The sequence below is a fragment of the Mesoplodon densirostris genome, chromosome 7 (assembly GCF_025265405.1).
Source record: "Mesoplodon densirostris isolate mMesDen1 chromosome 7, mMesDen1 primary haplotype, whole genome shotgun sequence".
Classification (NCBI taxonomy): Eukaryota; Metazoa; Chordata; class Mammalia; order Artiodactyla; family Ziphiidae; genus Mesoplodon; species Mesoplodon densirostris.
Window position 1 is genome coordinate 441209 of NC_082667.1, and position 26604 is coordinate 467812.

Here is a 26604-nt window from a genome sequence, read left to right on the forward strand (position 1 = left end):
CCACAACAGAGAAAACATTTCTTGCAGTGTGTCACTTCTGAGGCTTTAATGGAAACGTCTTTCAAGTTTTGGAAAAAGATAATCTAATATAAATTGGTTAAGGACCCCTCCCACTTTGGCAACCCCTCTTGGGCCCCATTTATACTGCCTGTTACAACCACACTGAACTCTAGCCCTCTGATACTTTTATCTAGATTAGAACAAGGCCAAATACTGAGGCAGAGTGATCAGGAGACTCAGAACCGGGTTCTGGGTACCAAGTGTAGGCTCACATCCACCCAGCCTCCTGGGACACCATCTGCTCAGCCCTCCAGTCTCAGTAGCGCTTCATCACCCACCTTGGTTCTTCCGGTCTTCCCATGAATATGGCACCACCCTCTCCCCTAGTACTCAGCAGCTCAGTATGGGATGTGTCTGAGGGGACAGATATAGACGTGTACATGACAGCACAGAGGTGCCTGGGTTTGAAGGTGCAGTTCAAGAGTGGCCCTCTTCCTCAAACTGCTCCGTTTACCATCTGCCAACAAAAACGCACTTGCGTTTTGCTAAGAGGCCAATCAGGAAAGGGTCTGAATGGAAGCATCCTGTAGCCCAAAGCGGAAGGCAACATTTATAAAGATCAGAAGCTTCCTGAACACTAGTTCAGGGATGACCTTTAACTTGTCCTCAGCAGTGAGCACTGCGGGACCCTGAAGGTGTCCCAGGTCACTGGTATTACTTACAGCTGGGAAAGTGCTGAGGTTTACGTAGTGGGCAAGCCCCACAGGAACATGTGGCAGCCAGGTGAGGTTGTGTGTACACCATGCCTCTTCTACAGATGCCCGGTCTCGGTGTACCTGCTGCACTGCCCAGCCAGGGAACAGAGCACAGGTTTGAGTAAATATAGACGATCCGGTCAGACATTCTCTCTCAGACAACCAAAGAGATTGGTATCTGGTGGAGAACTGGTAGGGAAGTTTCTCTGAGGGCAGCACGTTTCCACAGTTACGCTGCCATGGAAACTGTGAGAAGGCCTGTGAGGTCATCACTACCCAGTGAGGTCATAATAAGGAACCTGTGACTTGCGGGTCAGGCTTCAGGAGGAGGGGCAGTTTTGTGGAGGAGAGCAGGGTGGAGGCAGAGGTACTCTGCCTGGTCCCTCACACCTGGGCCTCCCCACCCATGCCCTAGTCTAGTAGACACCCCACGTGGGGCGTGCAGGTGGGCTGGTACAGCCCCAGGGGCCCCAGGAGGGCAAGAGAGACCCACATTCTGAAATTGGCTTGAGAGGCAAGATTAACGTTAAGAGACAGCTAGGTTGTATGGCACTGACCCTAAGAGGCAGAGAATTGTGTGGACTGGGGAATCAGGGAAGGCTGCTTGCCAGTGGGCCTGAAGGACAAGTGAGATTTGGACCCATGGGGAAGAGAGGGAAGACATTCCAGTTTGGAAGAATACAAGCAAAGACACAGTCTTCTCGACCTTGTCCTGCCCCAAATATAAATTCATAGAACCCTCACATTTTTACACCTGAGGGCTTAGAAAAACCAAGATGTTAAGGAGCCTACCCAGTGTTACACAGCTAGTGGAGAGGGGTTCTGCTCAATGGTTACGTTCATGTCGGGGCTCCGGATTTACAGCTGATAGGAATGTGAGGACAAGCTCATGCCGTTTCAAACATTTCCAAGTGATACTGAGAGAGATGTTAAAGGTGCAAAATGAGGGTGCTGAATGACCTCACAAAGTGGGAATGGTGGGCCCATTTTAATATGAAATTCAAAACAAATTCATGACAAAAGGACATAATACAAAATGACAACATAATCATTACACTCCCCTCTCCCCTAGAAGTAAAAATCATTATAATCCTCTCTCTCTCCACCATGAAAGGATGAGATAAAGGCTCAGCAGCAGCCCCCGTGAAAATCACGGTCAACACTGTGAAGAGGGGTTAGTAAGACAACTTGGTCCGACTCAGAGAAGGAAAGAGACAACTCTGCCCTTAGCCTGATCAGGCCCACAGGAAGGAACCACATTTGGGGCAGCTTTTGATAGTGTGGCAATGAGAGAGAACCTTCTTTAGGAGGGGACTCCCTGTTGCCGACCTTGAAAAAGCAAAGATGGGACCTTCGTTTACTGGGGCTGTTGCAGAGGGGATGTGCCCAGGAGGTAGAGACTGCTTGGGCTACCCTTTTAGAGGTTGGGCCACCCTGGTTGAGAACCACAGCACCTTCTATCCCTAAACTGCTTGAATCAGTGGGTGCCCGTTAGGACAGACGAAGTCAGGCCTCATTGGAGCAGACTGCCTTTGGGAGTGGTAGAAGGTAAATGTGAAGGGGAATGCTCTGGCGGAGGTTTGTCATGGCAGGTGGGCCAGCATGAGACCATTCAGACTATCCAAGGCTCCGGAGATTACTTGGCTGGGAGCATCCCTCTGATGTGGTGTGGGGACTCCTACCTTAACAGGACCTGGCTGGGCATCTGGGGGAGGCAGAATAAACGGCTTATTAACTTAAGAGAGCGAGAGAATCACCTGGGGGGGTTCCACCAAACCACTTAAAAAGCCTTGTACCTGGATTCTTGAGCCAACCCTCAGAAAACTTATCTAGATCTGGAGTAGGGCTCAGGAAGCTGCACTTTTAATAAGCTTCCTGGGCAGTCCCACCACAGTGGTCCATGGATAGAGAGACCAAATTATTGTGTATTCTCGGTTGCTTTTGGGAGTCAAAGTGGGCAATATTAAAAACTGCAGCAGGCATATGTATAAACAGGGGATATTCAAGGCAAGCAGAGGTGTATAGTTATTCTATGCAGGAATCAGATTTGAGAAAAACTAGCCTGGTGGTTAAAGAACACAACCCTGAGGACAGACAAACCAGATTCTTTCCTACTGACTTGTGTGATTTTGACCAAGTTCTTTTATCCTTCTGACTGTTTCTTCATATGGAATAGAGCTATGACTGTACATTTAGCACAATATTCTCTTTCTGCAAACGTTGCTCTGGGTCCATCTGTGTTCTCTGCAACTTAACCCTTTCCAGTGCGCAAGCATTTTTAAGTTGTTTGGTGAAGTATTACATTTGACTTTCAACAGTTCATTACTTTGGGCAAAGCTTATATAATGCTGCAGAGACTAGAACCTATGCAGAGATAGTGAGAGGATGTTATAAGCTTATTCTGCTGGTTTATAAAAAAGTTTAACCTTTTCTTCTCTTCCTCCACCTGCCACCAAGAGATGAGAAAGAAGGCAGAGCCTGGAAATGCACACCAAGCAATATTTCTGTGTCAGTTTGCCTTTTATTCCTCTGCCAGTACTTCCCAGAGAGGTTTCACCAAAAGTGCCTAAGCTTGCCATGGCCACCGTTGTGAAGAATATTTCTCTTTATTGCTAGTCACATCCCCTTTTCCTTCTCCTGGAGGCTTAATGGATGTTTGGGGGCAGGAAACAAAATTTAAACTAAAACATCAATTGAAAGAGCCTTCGTCCTAAGTGTGGTAGTTTGGAGTGTGAATCTTCTCAGGGTCTACTGAATTCTGCCCCAGTGGAAACTGTTATTAAGGGGCACCCATAGAAACATCGCTTATTGTTAGAAACCATGACATAATACAGAGCCAAGATCGACATTATTCTTCACGTGAAAGACTACAGAGAGCCAAGCTCAGTAGTTCACCCTCAAGTGTTGTCCAGCAACTTACCTTTTGAAGCCAGACAGCAGCCCGGGTCTTCAGAAGGTGACTAGGCAGCCCAGAGCACCCTACTGACAAGTGTGCTCACCCATCTAGCACAGAGGGAAAGGTCCCTGTTATGGCATCATATATAAGCCTGCTGCAATAAGGTTTGCTGGTGCAAAGGCGCTCTCACTGAGGACCCCAGTCCTGGAAGGCTTCTCCTCTGGCGAGCTGCCAGTTCAATCTTCTGAGCCAGGCTCATGTCCCAGGGATGGGTCACAAAGCTGATGACAGTGCCTGGCACCTCGATCCCCACCCGGCCCACCCTCCCTGCTCTGTGGATGTAGTCTTGCAGGATGAGAGGGAAATCATAATTGATGACTAGCTCCACCTGGGTGCTGTCCAGGCCCTGAGAGGTGATGTCTGTGCAGAGAAGAATGTCTCGGGAGCCCTTCTGGAAGGACTGGAAGATGCCTGCTCTCACTGAGGCTGGCATTTGTCCCTGCAGTCTTAAGTGTTGGATTTTGTGGTCATCCAGAATATATACCCCAGCCAGTTCACAGTGCTGTAGCAATTACAGAACACCAGAACAGTTCCTGCGGTGCCAGTCCTATATGCTCTATCATGCTGCCTAAGGATCTGTACCAACCCAGTCACCTTCTCTGTTCCCTTCGGCCTCATGAATGTCTGTCTGACATGAGGCATGATGCGGTGGAGCTTGTCACTGGTAACGGGGGTTAGAGAGTCTAAGCTGGCAACTTTACTCAGCAGCTGGCCTACACCTTCAGGAAATGTGGCACCCACCAGCACTAACTGAGCTTTGGGATTGAAGGGGTCTTTTAAGTCAGCTGGGCCTTCTGCTGTATGGCTCCCCTCCAAGATGTAATCCACCAGTTCCAGGAAGCTTTCATCCAACACCAAGAAGGAGAGCGGCTCCAGGCTGATCAGTTGAGTTTTCAGGGCCTTCCACAGAGCCCCCGGAGTGGCCACCAGAATATCTGCTGGAGGTTGTTTGGACAGTTGCAGCCTGATCCTCCTCATGCCATGGCCTCCCCCTAACTCCCGCACCTGGAGGTCCAAGGAGCTGCCCAAGGCCTGGGCCACGACACGCACCAGTTCGGCTAATTCTCGAGAAGGCACAAGAACCAGGCCTCGAGGAGCAGGGATACGACAGGGGTCCAGGCTTGGCTGGCCCAACAGCCGTTGAAGGAGAGGTAGCATGTAGCTGAGAGTTTTGCCACTGCCGGTTTCTGCGGCGCAGAGAATGTGGCGGCCGCGAAGAACTGGGGGAATGGTACTCGACTGCACGTTTGTGGGCCGAACAACTTCGGGAGCAGCCTCCTGTAGCGCGCTCAGAACGGGGAGCTCCAGACACACTTCAGTGCAGCTGCCCTTGGGCGAAAGGTTCCGCAGCGCTGGATCCTCACGTTGCACGCACTCGATGGAGAAATGGTCCGCGTGGGTGCGCCGATTCCTCCAGCCGCGCGAAGAGAGTGGCGCGGGTTCCAAGAGCCCAGCTTGAGGTGAGCCGGCTGGTTCAACTCGGGTCGCCGCGCTGACATCAGCGGCAGCCCAGGACGCGCCAGCATCGGCCGCGGGGGGGCTACGCTGGCCGCTATGCCGCTCTTCCTTCCGCCGCTGTAGAGCCCGCGGGATGCGCACCACGGGCAGCGGCTCGTTGGGACCGCGGACCGTCAGGTCCCGGCAAGGCGCCAGAAGCAACCGAGCCGCGAGCGACAACAGCCGCAGCCGCCGTGCCAGAACCATACTCCGCTTGCTGCGGGAGAGGCGCACGACAGTGACGTCACAGGCGCGCCAAGGCCTCGCGGATGGTGGCCGGCGCGGCTCAGTAGTGGTCGCGAAATCGGCGAACTGTGTGGAGGGAGCGGGATCTGTAGAGCTCGGCAGCGGCGAGGTCTGTAGGTCGGAACAGGGGATGGTGACTCCAGACCCCCGCCAACCTTGGGGAAGGGTGCGCGACGGCGGCAGGACCGGGGTCCGCCGATATGCGGCGATGGGGCCCTGGCATTACGAACCAGGAGGGCGGAGGGCTTCTGGCGATCCGATGTCCAATCCCTGCCGTGCTCTTTTGTCGCCTTCACAGCTCCTGTCATGGCTTGGCCAGTTCGGGTCTCCCCCTGTGACTTATGATGAGGGTGCGGCGATGTTTTCCCAGATGTGGTCCCCGTGTAAGGTCTTTGAATACAAGTATTTATTGAGAGTCTGAGTGAATGGGTCAGGCCTGGGGGCCGAGACCAGGAGTCCGGAGTCGTAGGTCCAGGCTCACCCTTCCCTTAGAGCTCCCCAGAGAGCTGAGGGCCCCGAGGGCAAGCTGATGGCTTTCAGCGTATCTTCTCTTCAGCCAAGAGAACTCATCTCTTGGTACTTTTCCCCTTTCTTTAAAGCTGAGGTTCATTCTCCCCTCCCTTGTCACCCTTTCCAAATTCTCTTCCTGAACCCACTGCTTTCTTGGGTAGTTCACCTCCAACGGCTTTCCAGTCAGATACCTCAATTCCGTAAATAGCAGCGAGGAGGGTCCTGCTACCGGTTTGTGGCCTGTCCCACAAAGCCACGGTCAGGCAGAATAGTTTACTTGAATTCAGTGTTCAGGTTGCCAGAAAGCCTTACGCTACTGGTACTTATTGAACGGAACCCGAAAATGGGTGTCCGATCATTTCTGTAATTTCCAGTGTCTTGGGTAGGAGATAAGGTAAACGTGGATTAATCTCCTGGGAGGTTCTTAACATCTGGAGAAAGAGTTTTACTTTCATCAGATACCGTTATAGAGATAAATACTATCAAATTTCAAGTAGCATTTTGATACACGATAGACGTTCTGGAGAGTTGAATGCTAAGCCAGCAGAGGAAAGGGTTTTGAGTCCTCATGGGTGAACAGAGTCATTGGATAGAGCAGTGGCTCCTGAGTGAGGGTGATTTTGCCCTCACCCGTCCTCCAGAACGTTTGACAATGGCTGGAGACATTTTTCTTTGTCACATCCGGGGTGTGGGGGGGCGGTGCTGCAGACATCTAGTGGGTAGTGGCCAGGATGCTACTACATATCGTACAAGGCATAGGACAGCTGTCCCCACCACCCCAAAAGAATTATCTGGCCCCAAATGTCAATAGTGTGCTATGGAGGAACCTTGGATAGAGGCTGAGGACTGAAGAGAGGCTGAGGTTGTCACGTGTACTCTCACCTCAGGTTGTCAGTCACATTCGCCAGACCCTTGTGTGGCCCTGCCCCTTTCCTAGAATCTGTAGCAGGCACACTGATGCCATTGCTTGTCATGGCCTTGGGATGAGAAAACCTTGGGGGCTCCTCAAAATCATAAACACAGGAAGGAAGGAGTGATTTAGGAGGGTGACGTGGGAGAAGAGAGCTTTAGGCAGAACAAAATTGTCCTCATGTGTTTGGGAAATGTGCCAGATGGAAAAGAGATGAGGTGTGCCATGGGGTGTACCATTGCAGAAGGCAGACTGGGACTGATGCGTGACAGGGAGTCAGATTCTGAATTTGATATAGACTGCTGTAGCAACTAGAAGTGCCTAGACCTGTCTAGACAGTGCTGGGTTTTCTGTCACTGCAAAGTTCATGTATAGGCTGATGACCAGTGACTGGTGATATGAAAGAGGGGATTTCATATAAAGGATGCTCTAAGATATTGTGATTCTACACTACTTTTACGATTCTTTCCCAGAACTCGGAGCTCTTCGTTCGTTAGCTGAAGAGCTCCTTGGATGTCTGCTCTGACAAGTTTCATCCATTTACATGTGCCACTCATTTTTCAGGTACAAAACAAAGAATCGCTTTGCACAAAGCCAGAAGGGCTACACTGGAAGAATGATCAGAAAAGAATAATACATAGGTAAGCATTTGCATTGACTTTCTCCACATATTTGAGACAGGGTAGCTGGTTAGTGGCTGTTTTCTCGTGCTCGAGCCCTTACAAAGTGAATCTCCTCAGAATGTCATAGAGATTGGAGCCTATCTAAGCCTGTGTGTCTCTGCCCGTGGCCCCTAGTTTCTTCGTGTCATTGCTTTAGATACTGCGTAAGGCCCTTCTCTTTTCCTCCCACTCACAGCAGACATTGAGTAACCTCTAGTTCTGACTGAGATGCATATTTCAAATTATAGTACTTTGAAATGAGAAAGGTTTACCTATTGTGGAAACAAATGTAGGCTCCTGGGAATGTTCGTGTCACATGGTAATGTTTTTCCCAGGGCGGCCGTGGTAACTGACGTTGCCTGGTTACTCCCTAAGTTTTGAAAAGAATGTCTCCTTGGATCTCAGGTGATAGTGGTACATCCCTTTCTTCATTTATTCATTCAGTATATATTTTCTGCGCACCATGTATGTGCCACGTACTTTTCATATGGACAGTGAACGAAACAGACAAAATTCCTGCCCTAGTGAAGTGTATATTCTGATTTAATTGGCTTGGGGTGAGGTCTGGCCATTGGTAGTTTTAAAAATCTCTCCAGATGAGTCTAATGCACAGTTAGGTTTGAGAATCACAGTTATAAATGAAGCACTTGGGGAATTGCAAAGGCATTGCAGAAATAAAAAGTGGCTATTGGTATTCCTTTGCTATTCCTGCCTTCTCCTGCCTGCATCCGGACTGTTGTACAAGTGCCGATCATTTTCTATTCAGCCCTTTTCGCTGTTTGCCTAGACCCTTTATCCCTCTTTCTAACCTAACACCCTACCTCCTTCTGGTCTTTCAGCGTCCAGTCCATCATCTGTTTGGGATTTATCCTAAAGTTGGTGGGAAGCCATTGCAGGGTATAAACAGAGAAGTGGTGTTAGCAGAGATGCCTTTTTCAGACACCATACTGGCTATTGTAAGAGAATGGATAGGAGGGGGCAGGAGAAGATTTGGGGAGACTCATTAGGACACTGGCTTTGTGCACAGTGGTGGCCTTGGAGATGGAGTAAAGCAGGCAGGTTAGAGTCGTATTTGGAAGGTTAGTGATGGCTTGGAGGCGAATAAGAGTAAGTGATGAATTGGATGTGGGGAATGTGGTTTAAGGATGTGTAATTGGGTAAATGGAGGCGCTACTTACTGAAATGGGAAATTTTTTCTCCCCACATATTGGCGTGATAAACACCTTCTCAGCCTTTAGAACTTGAATCAGAGATCCTTTCGTTTTTTTATTTTAATATATTTTATTTTATATCATTTTTACTTGGGCTGCAATGCCAGCTTGCAGGATCTCAGTTCCCCAACCAGGGATTGAACCCAGGCCCCTTGAACTGGAGGCACAGGGTCCTAAGCAGTGGACCACCGGGGAATTCCCAGCAGAGATTTTTTCTTTGTTTATTTTAATATAAGTTTTAATTAATTTATTTATTAATTTTTGGTTGTGTTGGGTCTCTGTTGCCGCGCCAGGGCTTTCTGTCGTTGCGGCGAGCAGGGGCTACCCTTCGTTGCGGTGCACGGGCTTCTCACTGCAGTGGTTTCCCTTGTTGCAGAGCACGGGGTCTATGCGCGCGGGCTTCAGAATTTGTGGTGCATGGGCTGAGTAGTGGTGGCTCGCGGGCTTATTTGCTCCGAGACGTGTGGGATCTTCCCTGACGAAGGAGCAAATCCGTATCCCCTGCATTGACAGGCGGATTGTTTTTTGTTTGTTTCGTTTTGTTTTAAACATATTTATTGGAGTATAATTGCTTTACAATGGTGTGTTAGTTTCTGCTATATAACAGAGTGAATCAACTATATGCATACGTATATCCCCATATCCCCTCCCTCATGCATCTCGCTCCCACACTCCTGATCCCACCCCTCTAGGTGGTCGCAAGGCACTGAACTGATCTCCCTTTGCGACGCCGCTGCTTCCCACTACCTAGCTATTTTACATTTGGTATCGTATATATGTCAGTGCTACTCTATTACTTCATCGCAGCTTTTGCCCTTCCCCCTCCCCGTGTCCTCAAGTCCATTCTCTACGTCTGCAACTTTATTCCTTTCCTGCCCCTAGGTTCATCAGAACCATTTTATTTTTTTAGATTCCATACATATGTGTTAGCGTACGGTATTTATTTTTCTATTTCTGACTTACTTAACTCTAGGTCTATCCACCTCAGTACAAGTAACTCAATTTCGTGTCTTTTTATGGCTGAGTAATATTCCATTGTATATATGTGCCACATCTTCTTTATCTATTCGTCTGTCGATGGAAACTTAGGTTGCTTTCATATCCTGGCTATTGTAAATAGGGCTGGCTGGCGGATTCTGAGCCGCTGCGCCACCAGGGAAGTCCACAGAGATTATTTTTTAAGGGAGGCCCTCCTCAACCCCCATCAGTCTCTTCGCTGCTGAGCTAGACTCCCACAGCCTTACCGTAAGTGCTCCGTCATAGCACCATGCACACTTTTATTTTCACACATATTTGTAAGTTCCCTTTCTATAACCCTCTGTTCTATTGAACCTTACCCTCCTGCCTCATCATTTTGTCTCTAGTGCCTAGCAGTGCTTGGCATATCTTAGGGATTCAGTAAGTGTCTGTTGAATAAATAGTTGGAGACAGAGGACAAGGCTTAGGAAGGGAGATCAAACCTTTGTTTTCCACATGTGGAGTAGGAGCTGCCCTTAACACATCCGAGTGGGGATGTGTTTTGAGCGCTTGGTGTGAGGTTGGGATGCCTTTGGAGATGATCATGGCCAATATTGTAAACCATGGGAGTGAATAAATTTGTGAGGGAGGATGTGTGAAATTAGCAGGGAAGAGGGCCCACGACTGAGGAGCAACCTCAACATGTGAGGGCGGGAGGTGAAACCAGGAAAAGAGACTGCAAAGCAGGGGTAGAGAGAAAAACTGGGACAGTGTGCGGTCGACGAACCCAGGGAGGAGAGAGATCAAGCAAGAGGGGAGGCTCCACCATGCCATGTGCTGCTAGCAGAACACGATTGAGGACAGGTCAGTGTCTCATAGACTGAGCCACTTCGAGGTAATTGGTGACTTTAATCAGAGCAGTTTTGGGAGAGTGGCAGAGGGGGGAGGGCATGCCGGAGTGGGCTGAGTAGTAAAAAGGTAGTACCTCTGAGAAGAGCATCCTTGGCAAGCTTTGTGGTTTTTAGGAGGGACCGGGTTTGCTTAGAATAAATAAATTAACAGTTATCTCTGGGCCACGGGATTTGGATTTTCTTCGTTTTACTCGTGTTGCTCTACCTTCAAAATATTTTTAGAATGTGACCACTTCTCACCACCTCCCCTACTATCTCTCCGTTCTGAGCCACCATCATCTCTGACATCGGTGACAGAAGAGCCTTCTGATGATCTGCCAGTGTCTACCGTGGCCCCCACAGTCTGTTTTTCATACAGCAGTCGGCGTGATCATGGGGAATGTGATCAGTCATGCCACTCCTCTCCTTAAATCCCTTCACTGGCTCCTTTCGTGAAGCGCTAACACAGCCCGCAGAGCGTCCGACAAGGCCATTCGGGGTCCGACCGCTGTGTCCTACCTGCTCACTGCTCTCCATCCATTGTGTATCTGACTTCCGTTACCCTCTTCTCCTTTCTGTGCTGCAACCACAGTGGCCTCCTTCCTGTTCTTCTAACCCACCAGACAAGCTCCTGCCCCAGGGTCTTTGCACCGGCCCTTACCTCTCCTGTGCGCTCTTCCATTAGATACGAACTTGGCTAACTCAGATCTCTGCTCAGATGTCACCTGCTCATTGAAGTTTATCTGGGCTCCTCTATTTAAAATTTTAACCTACGGGGATGAGGTCGGGGTGGTGGTGGGGGAAATGGGTGAGGGTGGTCAGAGGATACAAACTCCCAGTTACAAGACAAATACGTTCTGGGATGTAATGTGCAGCATGGCAACTATGGTTAACAATACTGTATTGTATCTTTTTTCATTTTATTTATTTATTTGTTTGTTTTGGCTGTGTTGGGTCGCCGTTGCTGCATGTGGGCTTTCTCTAGTTGCGGTGAGCGGGGGCTCCTCTTCGTTGCGGTGCACAGGCTTCTCATTGTGGTGGCTTCTCTGGTTGGGGACCGCCGGCTCTAGGCGCGTGGGCTTCAGTAGTTGCGGCACGTGAGCTCAGTCGTTGTGACAGCGGCCCAGGTCGCGCCAGCACCGGCCGCGGGGGGCTCCGCTGCCCACTCTGCCGCTCTTCCCGCCGCCGCTGTAGAGCCCGCAGGATGCGCACCACGGGCAGGGGCTCGTTGGGATGGCAGACCGTCAGGTCCCGGCGAGACGCCAGAAGCAACCGAGCCGGGAGCGACAACAGCCGCAGCCGCCGTGCGAGAGCCATACTCCCCTTGTTGCGGGAGAGGCGCACGACAGTGACGTCACAGGCGCGCCAAGGCCTCGCGGACGGTGGCCGGCGCGGCTCAGTAAGGCCCGCGGACTCGGCGAACTGTGTGGAAGGAGCGGGATGTGTAGAGCTCAGCAGCGGCGAGGTCTGTAGGTCCGAACCGGGGATGGTGACTCCAGACCCCCGCCAACCTTGGGGAAGGGTGCGCGGCGGAGGCAGGACCGGGGTCCGCCGATATGCGGCGATGGGGCCCTGGCATTACGAACCAGGAGGGCGGAGGGCTTCTGGCGATCTGATGTCCGATCCCTGCCGTGCTCTTTTGTCGCCCTCACAGCTCCTGTCATGGCTTGGCCAGTTCGGGTCTCCCCCTGTGACTTATGATGAGGGTGCGGCGATGTTTTCCCAGATGTGGTCCCCGTGTAAGGTCTTTGAATACAAGTATTTATTGAGAGTCTGAGTGAATGGTCAGGCCTGGGGGCCGAGACCAGGAGTCCGGAGTCGTAGGTCCAGGCTCACCCTTCCCTTAGAGCTCCCCAGAGAGCTGAGGGCCCCGAGGGCAAGCTGATGGCTTTCAGCGTATCTTCTCTTCAGTCAAGAGAACTCATCTCTTGGTGCTTTTCCCCTTTCTTTTCAGCTGAGGTTCATTCTCCCCTCCCTTGTCACCCTTTACATCTTCTAATCCTGAACCCACTGCTTTCTTGGGTAGTTCATCTCCACCGGCTTTCCAGTCAGATACCTCAATTCCGTAAATAGCAGCGAGGAGGGTCCTGCTACCGGTTTGTGGCCTGTCCCACAAAGCCACGGTCAGGCAGAATAGTTTACTTGAATTCAGTGTTCAGGTTGCCAGAAAGCCTTACGCTACTGGTACTTATTGAACGGAACCCGAAAATGGGTGTCCGATCATTTCTGTAATTTCCAGTGTCTTGGGTAGGAGATAAGGTAAACGTGGATTAATCTCCTGGGAGGTTCTTAACATCTGGAGAAAGAGTTTTACTTTCATCAGATACCGTTATAGAGATAAATACTATTAAATTTCAAATAGCATTTTGATACCCGATAAACTTTCTGGAGAGTTACCTGTTAAGCCAGCGGAGGAGAGAGTTTTGAGTACTCGTGGGTGAACAGAGTCATTGGATAGAGCAGTGGCTCCTGAGTGAGGGTGATTTTGCCCTCACCCTTCCTCCAGGACGTTTGACAATGGCTGGAGACAATTTTCTTTGTCACATCCGGGGTGTGGGGTTGGTGGTGCTGCAGGCATCTAGTGGGTAGAGGTCAGGATGCTACTACGTATCGTACAAGGCATAGGACAGCCCTCCCCACCACCCCAAAAGAATTATCTGGCCCAAAATGTCAATAGTGTGCTTCGGAGAAACCTTGGATAGAGGCCGAGGACTGAAGAGAGGCTGAGGTTGTCACGTGTACTCTCACCTCAGGTTTTCAGTCACATTTGCCAGACTCTTGTGTGGCCCTGCCCCTTTCGTAGAATCTGTAGCAGGCACACTGATGCCATTGCTTGTCATGGCCTTGGGATGAGAAAACCTTGGGGGCTCCTCAAAGTCATAAACACAGGAAGGAGTGATTTAGGAGGGTGACGTGGGAGAAGAGAGCTTTAGGCAGAACAAAATTGTCCTCATGTGTTTGGGAAATGTGCCAGATGGAAAAGAGATGAGGTGTGCCATGGGGTGTACCATTGCAGAAGGCAGACTGGGACTGATGCGTGACAGGGAGTCAGATTCTGAATTTGATATAGACTGCTGTAGCAACTAGAAGTGCCTAGACCTGTCTAGACAGTGCTGGGTTTTCTGTCACTGCAAAGTTCATGTATAGGCTGATGACCACTGATTGGTGATACGATAGAGGGGAGTTGATATAAAGGATGCTCTAAGATATTGTGATTCTACACTACTTTTACGATTCTTTCCCAGAACTCGGAGCTCCTCGTTCGTTAGCTGAAGTGCTCGTTGGATGTCTGCTCTGACGTGTTTCATCCATTTACATGTGCCACTCATTTTTCAGGTACAAAACAAAGAATCGCTTTGCACAAAGCCAGAAGGGCTACACTGGAAGAATGATCAGAAAAGAATAATACATAGGTATGCATTTGCATTGACTTTCTCCACATATTTGAGACAGGGTAGCTGGTTAGTGGCTGCTTTCTCGTGCTCGAGCCCTTACAACGTGATCTCCTCAGAATGTCATAGGGATAGGAGCCTGTCTGAGCCTGTCTGTCTCTGCCCGTGGACCCTAGTTTCTTCTTGTCATTGCTTTAGGTACTGTGTAAGGCCCTTCTGTTTTCCTCCCACTCACAGCAGACATTGAGTAACCTCTAGTTGTGACTGAGATGCATATTTCACAGTATAGTACTTTGGAAATGAGAAAGGTTTACTTATTGTGGAAACAAATGTAGGCTCCTGGGAGTGTTCGTGTCACTTGGTAATGTTTTTCCCAGGGCGGCCGTGGTAACTGACGTTGCCTGGTTACTCCCTTCGTTTTCCTTTCGATGCAGCAGGCCCACCGCTACGCCTCTCACCTGAGAAGTCCAGAATCGGGAAGACACAGGCTGTATCAGTTGCACTGCAGACTTATTCACAATAGCCAAGATGGTGAAGCAACCCAAATGTCCATCAACAGGTGAATGGATAAAGAAGAAGAGGTCCATGTACACAATGGAATATTCACCATGGAGAACAATGAATTACTGCTCTTTGAGGCACCACAGATGAGCCTAGAGATAATCATGGAACATGAGGTAAGTTGGAAATCAAAAGACCTATATCCTATGATATTACTTATAGGCGTTATCTAATAACTGACCCACAGGAAAATATTTCCACAGAGAAAGACACTCACAGATGTAGGAAAAAACTATACTTATCTAAAAGGAAAGGTGGGAGGAACGGATAAATTAAGATCAGTGTTACATATACCAATACATATTATATACATGTGTCACAAAGTCCGATCATATAGCAAGGGAGGTCTACGGAACACTGTGTAATATTTTGCATGGGAAGAGGATCTGTATATGAATAGACATATATAATGTACAAATGAGCCAGATTGTGTACAGCTAGGGCAAACAATATTCTAATCATTACCCCGATTACAAAAATTAAGACAACCAACAAGAAGTAATGAAACACCAACGTATGGGGGTTTCTCCTGGCACATTCCATTCTAATTTACAACTTAGGAACACGACTTCCAGAAAGGCTCTCCTTCCCTACTACCCAGATTGGGGAATAGAGAAATGCTGCCTTCTTGTGACCGTTTCACACAATAGCAGCTTTAAACCCACTGCTAATGGTCACTAACTATTCACCAAACGTGCAGTTCTGTAATGGCACCTGTCCACCAAAAAATTCCTGGGGTCGAAAACAGAATAAGAAATTCAAAAGAGGGCAACCTTCCAAGAAGACAATTTCAAGAGGTATATTGTATGCACACTTTTTTCTCCTTTTTTTTTTAAACAGAAACAAAAACGGCTTGGAAAAATGATGAATGTTAGGTATTTGTAAAGACACGCAAACCCAAATTACAAAAACCTATCAGCTCACAGCAGTCAGAATGGCCATTAACAAAATGCTGCAAGCAATAAATGCTGAAGCAATTGTGGAGAAGTGCGTACCCTCCGTTCTAAGGGGGACGTGGTAAGGGCCACTAATGAAAACACAATGGAGGTGCTTTGAAAAGGGAAACATTGCGCTACCAGGCAATCAGTCATACCCACTGCTGGACCTGTCACCTGAGAAAATGAGAATCAAAACCTCACAGACTGGCAGTTCTGCACTCCAGCAATACTTACCATAGCCAACACTTGGAAGCAACGAAAATGTCCATCAACAGAGGAGTGTACCAAGAAGCAGTGGTCCATGTACACAATGGAATATTACTCCAATAAAAAGTATAAATTAAATTTAAAAACAAACATAAGTAAGGAGACGTAAGCATTTGGGGGTTTATCTGGGCACATTCCTCTCTAATTTATAACCGAGGAACACCAGTGGCAGGAAGGTCTGTTTCCCTAGTACCAGCGTGGGGAACTTAGAAAGGCTGCCACCCTCTGGCTGTTCCCTGCAAAAGCAGCTTTAAAGCCTGTGCTAATGGTCACTTCATGTGAACAAGTACTGCAGGGCTGTAAATGAAACCTGCCCTCAAAATGTCTTGAGGGAGGTAATGGCCAAAAAATTTCAAAATGTGACACATACTTTAAGAAAACACTTTGAGGGCCTCCCTGGTGGCGTAGTGGTTGAGAGTCCGCCTGCCGATGCAGGGGATACGGGTTCGTGCCCCGGTCTGGGAGGATCCCATATGCCGCGGAGCGGCTGGGCCAATGAGCCACGGCCTCTGGGCCTGCGCATCCGGAGCCTGTGCTCCGCAACGGGAGAGGCCACAACAGTGAGAGGCCCGCATACCGCAAAAAGAAAAAAAAATAAAATAAATAAAAAGAAAACACTTTGAAGAGCTAAGCTGTAATCACAGTTTGAAAAATAAGAAGGACATGCCTTAAAGCTTAATGTCAAGGGATTATGAGACACACGGAAATTCAACCACAAAGAGGTATCAGTTCACACCCCTCAGAATAACCTTCAGCACGAAACCCATAATCAATAACTGCTGGGGCTTCCCTGGTGGCGCAGTGGTTGAGAGTCCACCTGCGATGCAGGGGACGCGGGTTCGTACTCCGTTCTGGGAAGATCCCACATGCCGCGGGTGCCTGTGCTCCGCAACGGGATAGGCCACAACAGTGAGAGGCCCGTGTACCGCAAAACAAACAAACGAAAATAAATGAATGAATGAATGAATGCATGTATGCTGAAGGTGTTGTGGAGAAATGCATACCCTCAACTTTCAGTGGGATGTACCCTGGAAAGAGCCACTAATGAGAACAGAATGGAGATGCCTTTAAAAGGTAAACATTGAGCTACAATATAAACCAGCAGGCCCATTCCTGGACCTACAACCAAAGAAGACAGAATTGGAAAGGCACAGGAAGGCAAATGTGCACTGCACATATTACAATAGCCAAGATATGGAAGCAACCAAAAAGTCCAGCAACAGATGGGTGGACAAAGAAGAACTGCTACATGTAGAGATGGAATATTAGCTGGGGAAAAAATGAAACAATGCCATTTGCAGCACCATCGATGAGTCTAGAAGTAATCACCCGAGTTGTGGTAAGTGAGAAAGCAAAAGACACATATCCTATCATATCACTTATAGGTGTGAGCTAAAAGTTGATAACAATGAAGATATTTCCACAGAGAAAGGCAATTACAGATTCATTAAACCAACTTAGGGTCCACCATAAGGAAAGGTGTGAGGATTGGATACATTACATTATTGGGGTTAACAGAGATATACAAACGCATGTGAAATATATAATCACCAAAGACCTACGGCATACCAAGAGAAGACTACTCAACATTGTGTCATAACCTACATGGGAAAAGGATCTGAAGAAGACTAGATATATGTATATGTGTAAAACATCCCCATCTTGCACACCTAGAACAAAGAAAACATTGTAATCAAATTGGCTGTGATCAAAAATAATAATTAAGTTAAAAAACGAACAGGATGGAATGAGACGTAATCTTAAAGGGATTTTCCTGGCACTTTCCATTCTAATTTACAACCTACAGCACAACTTCCATTATGGCTGTCTTGCCCTAGTAACCAGATTTGGTAAGGAGAAATGCTTCTGTCTTCTGGCCGTTCCACACAACAGGAGCTTTGAACCCAGCGCTAGTGGTCACTTAATTTTCAAAATAATTGCAGGCCTGTAATAGACACCTACCATCAAAGAAAAAAATCCTGGGGTCGTAAATCGACCAGAAAATTCAAAAGACGTCAACATTTCAAAAACAGAATCAAGAGGCATATTTTAAGCACATTTTGTGTTTTCTTGCTTTTTTTTTCTTTAAAAAAGGAATGGGAATGCTCAACGTCAGCAATTAATAAAGATTGCAAATCCAATCTACAGAAACCTTTACCACACAGCCATCAGAATGATCACCAGGAGGATAGTGTACAAAGGTATAAATGCTGAAAAGGTTTTAGAGAACTGTGTACCCTCTAGCCGCTGCGGGTGGATAAACTGGTAAGAGACAGTAGGGAGAAGAGAGTGGCGGTGCCTTTAAAGGTAAAAATTGAGCTGCCATGTGATCTGGTAGGTCCTTTCATGCGCCTACCACCTGAGCAGACCAGAATGAAAAAGGTACCGGCTGGCAATCCTGCACTGCAGGAACATTAACCATAGCCAAGACTTGGAAGAACCCAAAATGTCCATCAACAGAAAAATGTACAAGGAAGAAGTGGTCCATGTACACAATGGAATATTAGCCATGGAATAGAATAAAAGTGTGCCGTGTGCACCACCATAGAAGGACCTAATAAAGATCATCACCAAACTTGAAGTATGAAAAAAATGGAAAGACAGACATCCTATGACATCACTTATAGGTGTTAACTAAAAATTGATACCCACGAACTTATTTCCAAGAGAAGGAAAAGCATGGATTAAGAAAATAAAAGTACGTTTAACCTGATGGAAAGTTGTAAGGAATGGATGAATTAGGATATGGGGGTTAAGAGACATGTACTAATACATATGAAATGTTTAATCACAAAATACCTATGGAATACCAAGAAAGGTCTACTCAACACTCTGTAATAACCTACACAGGAAGGGCTCCAAAGATGAGTAGACAGATACATTGATATAATGAACCAGATTCTGTACACCTAGGAGAAACAAAATATTTTTTTATCGAATTTGCTCTGATAATTAATAAAAACTAAATTTAAAAACAATCAAGAAGAAAGGAGATATAAGCTCTTGGGGGTTTTCCCTGGCACATTCTACTCTAATTTGCAGCCTACTAACACGATTTCCTGGAAGGCTGTACCGCCCAAAAACGGAGTGGGAAATGTACAAATGCTGCCGGTTTGTGGACGTTTCCCACAAGCGCGGCTTTAAGCCCACAGCTAATGGTCACTTAACATTCACAAGGACTCAGCGCTGTAAAGGACACCTGCCCTAAAAAAATTGTGCTGCGGAAGGGAATGGACAAAAAATTTCAGAACAGGCAAATGTTTCAAGAATATATTATGAAGACGTAAGTTTGACTCTCTTTAAAAAAAAAAAAGGAAAATGAATAAACGCTCAACCTCAGGAATTATTAGATTCATGCAACTCTAATCTACAAAAAGTTTACAACTCACACCTGTCCACTGACGATCAGCAAAAAGTCTACACACAGTAAACACTGAAGGAGTTTTAGAGAACTGTGTACCTTCTAGCTGCTGGTGAGATGTAAAGTGGTAACAGCCAATAATGAGAACAGAAAGGAGCTGCGTTAGCAAAGTAAAAATTGAGGTACCATTCGACGCAGCAGGCCCACCGCTAGGCCTCTCACCTGAGAAGTTCAGAATCGGGAAGACACAGGCTGCAACAGCTGCACTGTGTGGCCTTATTCACAATAGCCAAGATGGTGAAGCAACCAAAATGTCCATCAACAGGTGAATGGATAATGAAGTAGAGGTCCATGTACACAATGGATCGTTCCCCATTTAAAACAATGAAACACTGCTCTTTGAGGCACCACAAATGAGCTAAGAGATAATCATGGAACATGAGGTAATTTGCAAAGCAAAAGACCTATATCCTATGATATTACTTATAGGCGTTATCTAATAGCTGACCCAAATATACGTATTTCCACAGAGAAAGACAATAACAAATGTAGGAAAAAATATACTTATCTAAAAGGAAAGGTGGGGGGAATGGATAAATGAAGATCAGTGTTATGTATACCAATACATATTATATACATGTGTCAAAAAGACCGACCATATAGCAAGGGAGGTCTACGGAACACTGTGTAATATTTTGCATGGGAAGAGGATCTGTATATGAATAGACATATGAAATGTACAAATGAACCAGATTGTGTACACCTAGGACAAACAATATTCTAATCATTACACCGATTACAAAAATTAAGACAACCAACAAGAAGTAATGAGACATAAACGTATGGGGGTTTCTCCTGGCACATTCCATTCTAATTTACAACCTAGGAACACGACTTCCAGAAAGGCTCTGCTGCCCTACTACCCAGATTGGGGAATGGAGAAATGCTGCCTCCTAGTGGCCGTTTCACACAACTGCAGCTTTAAACCCACTGCTAATGGTCACTAACTATTCACCAATCTTGCAGTTCTGTAATGACACCTGTCCACCAAAATAATCCTGGGGTCGAAAATTGAATAAGAAATTGAAAAGAGGGCAACCTTCCAAGAGGACAATTTGAAAAGGTTTATTGTATGCATACTTCTTTCTCCTTTTTTAAAAAACACAAACAAAAAAAGCTTGGAAAAATGATGAGTTTTAGGAATTTATAAAGACATGCAAACCCAAATTACAAAAACCTATCAGCTCACAGCAGTCAGAATGGCCATTAACAAAATGCTTCAAGCAATAAATGCTGAAGCAATTGTGGAGAAGTGCGTACCCTCCGTTCTAAGGGGGACGTGGTAAGGGCCACTAATGAAAACACAATGGAGGTGCTTTGAAAAGGGAAACATTGCGCTACCAGGCAATCAGTCATACCCACTGCTGGACCTGTCACCTGAGAAAATGAGAATCAAAACCTCACAGACTGGCAGTTCTGCACTCCAGCAATACTTACCATAGCCAACACTTGGAAGCAACGAAAATGTCCATCAACAGAGGAGTGCACCAAGAAGCAGTGGTCCATGTACACAATGGAATATTACTCCAATAAAAAGTATAAATTTAAAAACAAAGATAAGTAAGGAGACAGAAGCAATTGGGGGTTTATCTGGGCACATTCCTCTCTAATTTATAACCGAGGAACACCAGTGGCAGGAAGGTCTGTTTCCTTAGTACCAGCATGGGGAACGTAGAAAGGCTGCCACACTCTGTCCGTTACCTGCAAAAGCAGCTTAAAACCTGTGCTAATGGTCACTTCATGTGAACAAGTACTGCATGGCTGTAAATGAGACCTGCCCACAAAATGCCTTGAGGGAGGTAATGGCCAATAAATTTCAAAATGTGACACATACTTTAAGAAAACACTTTGTAGAGCTAAGCTGTAATCACAGTTTGAAAAATAAAATGGACATGCCTTAAAGCTTAATTTCAACAGATTATGAGACACACGCAAATTCAGCTACAAAGAGGTTTCAGCTGGTACACCTCAGAATAACCATCAGCAAGAAACCTATAAACAATAAATGCTGAAGTGTTTGTGGAGAAATGCATAACCTCAACTTTCAGTTGGCCGTACCCTTGAAAGATCCACTAATGAGAACAGAATGGAGATGCCTTTAAAAGGTACACATTGAGCTACAATATCATTCAGCAGGCCCATTCCTGGACCTATAACCAAAGAAGACAGAATTGGAAAGGCACAGGAAGGCAAATGTGCACTGCACAGTATTACAATAGCCAAGATATGGAAGTAACCAAAAAGTCCAGCAACAGATGAGTGGACAAAGAAGAACTGGTACAAGTACAGACAAAATATTAGCCAAGGAAAAAACGGACACATTGCCCTGTGCAGCACTGTAGATGATTCTAGATGTAATCACACAACCTGGAGTAAGAAAGAGAAATACACGTATCATATGATATCACTTATAGGTGTTACCTAAAAATTGATACCAGTGAAGATATTCCCACAGAGAAGGGCTATCAGAGATTCATTAAACAAATTTATGGTTCACCAATGGAAAGGTGTGAGGATTGGATACATTAGGATATTGGGGTTAACAGACGTATACAAACACAGGTGAAATATATAATCACCAAAGACCTACGGAATACCAAGAGAAGACTATTCAACATTCTGTCATAACGTACATGGGATAAGGATCCCAGGAAGAATAGACATATGTTTATGTGTAAAACAACCACATCTTGCACACCTAGAACAAGCCAAACCCTGTAATCAAACTTTCTGTGATAAAAAATAAAAATTAAATAAAAACAACGAACAAGAAGTAGTGAGACATAAACTTAAGGGGCTTTTTCCTGCCACACTGCATTCTAAGTTATAACCTAGAACACGACTTCCATTGAGGCTCTGTTGCCCTAGTAACCAGATTTGGTAAGGGAGAACTGCTGCCACCTTGTGGCCGTTTCACACAACAGCAGCTTTAATCCCAGCGCTAATGGTCAGTGGATATTCAAAATAATTTCAGGCCTGTAAATGACACCTGCCCTGAAAACAAATCCTGGGGTCATATATCGACCAAAAAATTCAAAAGACGTCCATATTTCAAAACGACAGTTTCAAGAGGCATAATTTATGCACATTTGGCTTCTGTTTCTTTTCTTTTCTTTGTTTCTTAAAAAATTGGGAACGGAAAAGGGCTGAACATCAGGAATTAATAAAGCCATGCAAGTCCAGTGTACGAAAACGTTCACCTCACAGCCGTCAGAATGATTATCAGCAAAAAAAGTCTAAAAGAATAAATGCTGAAGGGGTTTTAGAGAACTGTGTACCCTTTAGCTGCTGGTGGGATGAAACCTGGTAACAGCCAGTAGTGAGACCAGATTGGAGGTGCGTTTAAGGGTAAAAATGGAGCTACCATGTGATCTTGTAGGCCCACTCATGGGGTTATCACCTGATTAGACCAGAATCAAAAAGACACAGGCTGGCAATCCTGCACTGCAGCAACATGTACCATCCCAAGACCTGGAAGAAACCAAAATGTCCATCAACAGAAAAATGCACCAAGAAGAAGTCGTCCATGTACACAATGGAATATTAGCCATGAAAAAGCAGGGAACAGTGCCGTTGGCACCACCATAGAAGGATCTACAGATAATCACCCAACATGAAGTAAGATAGAAACCGAAAGAGAGACATCCTATGACATCACTTATAGGTGTTACCTAAAAATTGATACCCATGAAATAATTTCCAAGAGAAGGACACACATAGATTCAGAAAACCAAATTATGTTTAACCAAATGGAAAGGTGTAAGGAATGTATGAATTAGGATATGGGGGTTAACAGACATGTACTAATACATATGAAATATATAATCACACAATACCTATGGAATACGAAGAGAGGTCTACTCAACACTCTATAACATACACGGGAAAGAATCCAAAGAGGAATAGACAGATACATTGATAGGATGAATCAGAGACTGTACACCTAGGAGAACCTACATTTTTATCAAATTTGCTCTGATAATTAATAAAAGTTAAATTTAAAAAACAAACAATAATTTAGGAGATATAAACTCTTGGGGCTTTTCGCTGGCACATTCCACTCTAATTTGCTGCTTACTAACACAATTTCCAGGAAAGCTCTGTTGCCCAAAAACCCAGAGTTGGAAATGTAGAAATGCTGCCGCCTTGTGGCTGTTTCCCACAAGAGCAACTTTAAATCCACAGCTAATGGTCACTTAACATTCCCAAGGACTCAGGGCTGTAAAGGACACCTGCCCTAAACAATTGTGCGGAGGTAGGGAATGTCCAAAAAAATTCAAAACTGGCAAATCTTCAAGGAGATAGTATGGAGGGGTAAGTTTTACTCACTCATTTTCAAAAAAGAGGAAAATGGGTAAAAGCTCAACATCAGGAATTATTAGACTCATGCAAGTCTAACCTCCAAAAATTTTCAACTCACACATGTCAACTACCATCAGCAAAAAGTCTACAAGCAATAAATGCTGAAGGGGTTTTAGAGAACTCTGTACCCTCTAGCTTCTGGTGAGATGTAAAGTGGTAACAGCAAATAATGAGAACAGAAAGGAGCTGCGTTTAAACGTAAAAATTGAGCTACCATTCCATTCAGCAGGCCCACTGCTGAGCCTCTCACCTGAGAAGTCCAGAATCGAGAAGGCACAGGCTTCAACAGCTGCACTACAGGAATTTTCACAATAACCAAGACATGGAAGTAACCAAAATGTCCATCACCAGATGAGTGGAAAAAGAAGGAGTGGTCCATGTACAAATTGGAATATTCGCCGTGGAAAACAATGAAACACTGCTCTTTGAGGCACCATAGTTGATCCTGGAGATAATCACAGAACACGAGGTAAGTCAGAAAGCAAAAGACATATCCTATGATATCACTTATAGGCGTTATCTAACAACTGACACAAATGAACATATTTCCACAGAGAAAGACACTCACAGACTTAGAAAACAAACTATGCTTATCTAAAAGGAATGGTGGGGTGAATGGAAAAATTAAGATTAGGGTTACCATACGTGTACAAATACCTATTAAACACATATATTAAAAAGACCGACCATATAGCAAGGGAGGTCTATGGAACACTCTGCAATAATTTACATGGGAATTGGCTCTGTACAGGAATATATATATATATATATAATGCACAAATGAACCAGATTGTGTACACCTAGGACAAGCAATATTCTAATCATTACCCTGATTAAAAAACTAAAACAACGAACAAGAATTAATGTAAGATAAACTTATGGGGGTTTCTCCTGGCACATTCCATTTTAATTTACAACCTAGGCACAGGACTTCCAGAAAGGCTCTGCTGCCCTAGTAACCAGATTTGGGAATGGAAAAATGCTGCCGCCTTGTGGCCGTTTCCCACAACAGCAGCTTTAATCCCAGCGCTAATGGTCAGTTGATATTCAAAATAAGTGCAGGCCTGTAAATCACACCTGCCCTGAAAACAAATCCTGGGGTCGTATATATCGAACAAAAAATTCAAAAGACGTCCACATTTCAAAACGACAGTTTCAAGAGGCATATTTTACGCACATTTGTGTTCTGTTTCTTTTTCTTTCTTTTTTTGTTAAAAAAACAGGAATGGAAAAAGGCTGAACATCAGGAATTAATAAAGCCATGCAAATCCAGTGTACAAAAACTTTCACCTCACAGCCTTCAGGATGATCATCAGCAAAAAAAAAGTCTACAAAGAATAAATGCTGAAGGGGTTTTAGAGAACTGTGTACCCTTTAGCTGCTGGTGGGATGTAACCTGGAAACAGCCAGTAGTGAGAACAGAATAGAGGTGCGTTTAAGGGTAAAAATGGAGCTACCATGTGATCTGGTAGGCCCACTAATGGGCCTGTCACATGAGTAGACCAGAATCAAAAAGACACAGGCTGGCAATCCTGCACTGCAGCAACATGTACCATAGCCAAGACCTGGAAGAAACCAAAATGTCCATCAACAGAAAAATGCACCAAGAAGAAGTCGTCCATGTACACAATGGAATATTAGCCATGAAAAAGCATGGAACAGTGCCGTTGGCACCACCATAGAAGGATCTACAGATAATCACCCAACATGAAGTAAGATAGAAACCGAAAGACAGACATCCTATGACATCACTTATAGGTGTTACCTAAAAATTGATACCCATGAAATAATTTCCAAGAGAAGGACACACATAGATTCAGAAAACCAAATGGAAAGGTGTAAGGAATGTATGAATTAGGATATGGGGGTTAACAGACATGTACTAATACATATGAAATATATAATCACACAATACCTATGGAATACGAAGAGAGGTCTACTCAACACTCTATAACATACACGGGAAAGGATCCAAAGAGGAATAGACAGATACATTGATAGGATGAATCAGAAACTGTACACCTAGGAGAATCTACATTTTTATCAAATTTGCTCTGATAATTAATAAAAATTAAATTTAAAAAGCAAACAATTTAGGATATATATGCTCTTGGGGCTTTGCGCTGGCACATTCCACTCTAATTTGCTGCTTACTAACACAATTTCCAGGAAAGCTCTGTTGCCCAAAAACCCAGAGTTGGAAATGTAGAAATGCTGCCGCCTTGTGGCCGTTTCCCACAAGAGCGGCTTTAAACCCACAGCTAATGGTCACTTAACATTCAGAAGGACTCAGGGCTGTAAAGGACACCTGCCCTATACAACTGTGCGGAGGTGGGGAATGGCCAAAAAAATTCAAAACTACAAATTTTTCAAGAAAATAATATGAAGAGGTTAATTTGGCTCACTCTCTTTTAAAAAAAGGAAAATGGATAAAAGCTCAACCTCAGTAATTATTAGACACATGCAAATCTAATCTACAAAAAGGTTTCAACTCACGCCAGTCAACTGGCCATCAGCAAAAAGACTACAAACAATAAATATTGAAGGGGTTTTAGAGAACACTGTACCCTCTAGCTTCTGGTGAGATGTAAAGTGGTAACAGCCAATAATGAGAACAGAAGGGAGCTGCAATTAAAATAAAAACTGAGGTACCATTCAATCCAGCAGTCACACCACTGGGCCTCTCACCTGAGACCTGAATCAAGAAGACCCGGGCTGCAAAATCTGCACTGCAGCCTTATTCACAATAGCCAAGACAGTGAAGCAACCAAAAGGTTCATCAACAGATGAACAGATAAAGAAGAAGTGGTCTATTTATACAACAGAATATTAGCCATGGAAAACAATGAAACACTGCTATTTGAGGCACCATAGATGAGCTTGGAGATAATCACAGAACATGAGGTAAGTCAGAAAGCAAAAACCTATATCCTATGATATCACTTATAGGTGTTAACTAATAACTAACACAAATGAACATATTTCCACAGAGAAAGACACTCACAGACTTAGAAGTATGCTTATCTAAAAGGATAGGTGGGGTGAATGGAAAAATTAAGATTAGGGTTA

The 26604-nt window shown here is 45.4% G+C and overlaps 1 long non-coding RNA gene and 1 pseudogene across 8 annotated transcripts in view; one reads left to right on the plus strand and one right to left on the minus strand.

Annotated features, from left to right (window-relative positions):
• LOC132494376 (uncharacterized) overlaps nucleotides 1-26604 on the plus strand; it is a 76341-nt gene that overhangs the window by 42520 nt on the left and 7217 nt on the right. For 2 of the 8 annotated variants that reach the window (XR_009533059.1, XR_009533055.1), the window contains exons 2-6: nucleotides 7439-7515; nucleotides 13931-14007; nucleotides 14421-14663; nucleotides 23762-24004; nucleotides 24759-26439. This is a non-coding gene — a long non-coding RNA (uncharacterized LOC132494376). Of the gene's footprint in view, nucleotides 1-7438; nucleotides 7516-13930; nucleotides 14008-14420; nucleotides 14664-15387; nucleotides 19557-23761; nucleotides 24005-24758; nucleotides 26440-26604 lie in introns of all 8 variants that reach the window. The other 6 variants (XR_009533053.1, XR_009533052.1, XR_009533057.1 and 3 more) reach the window with 4 other exon arrangements.
• Nucleotides 3785-5415, minus strand: LOC132494375 (probable ATP-dependent RNA helicase DDX28; annotated as a pseudogene).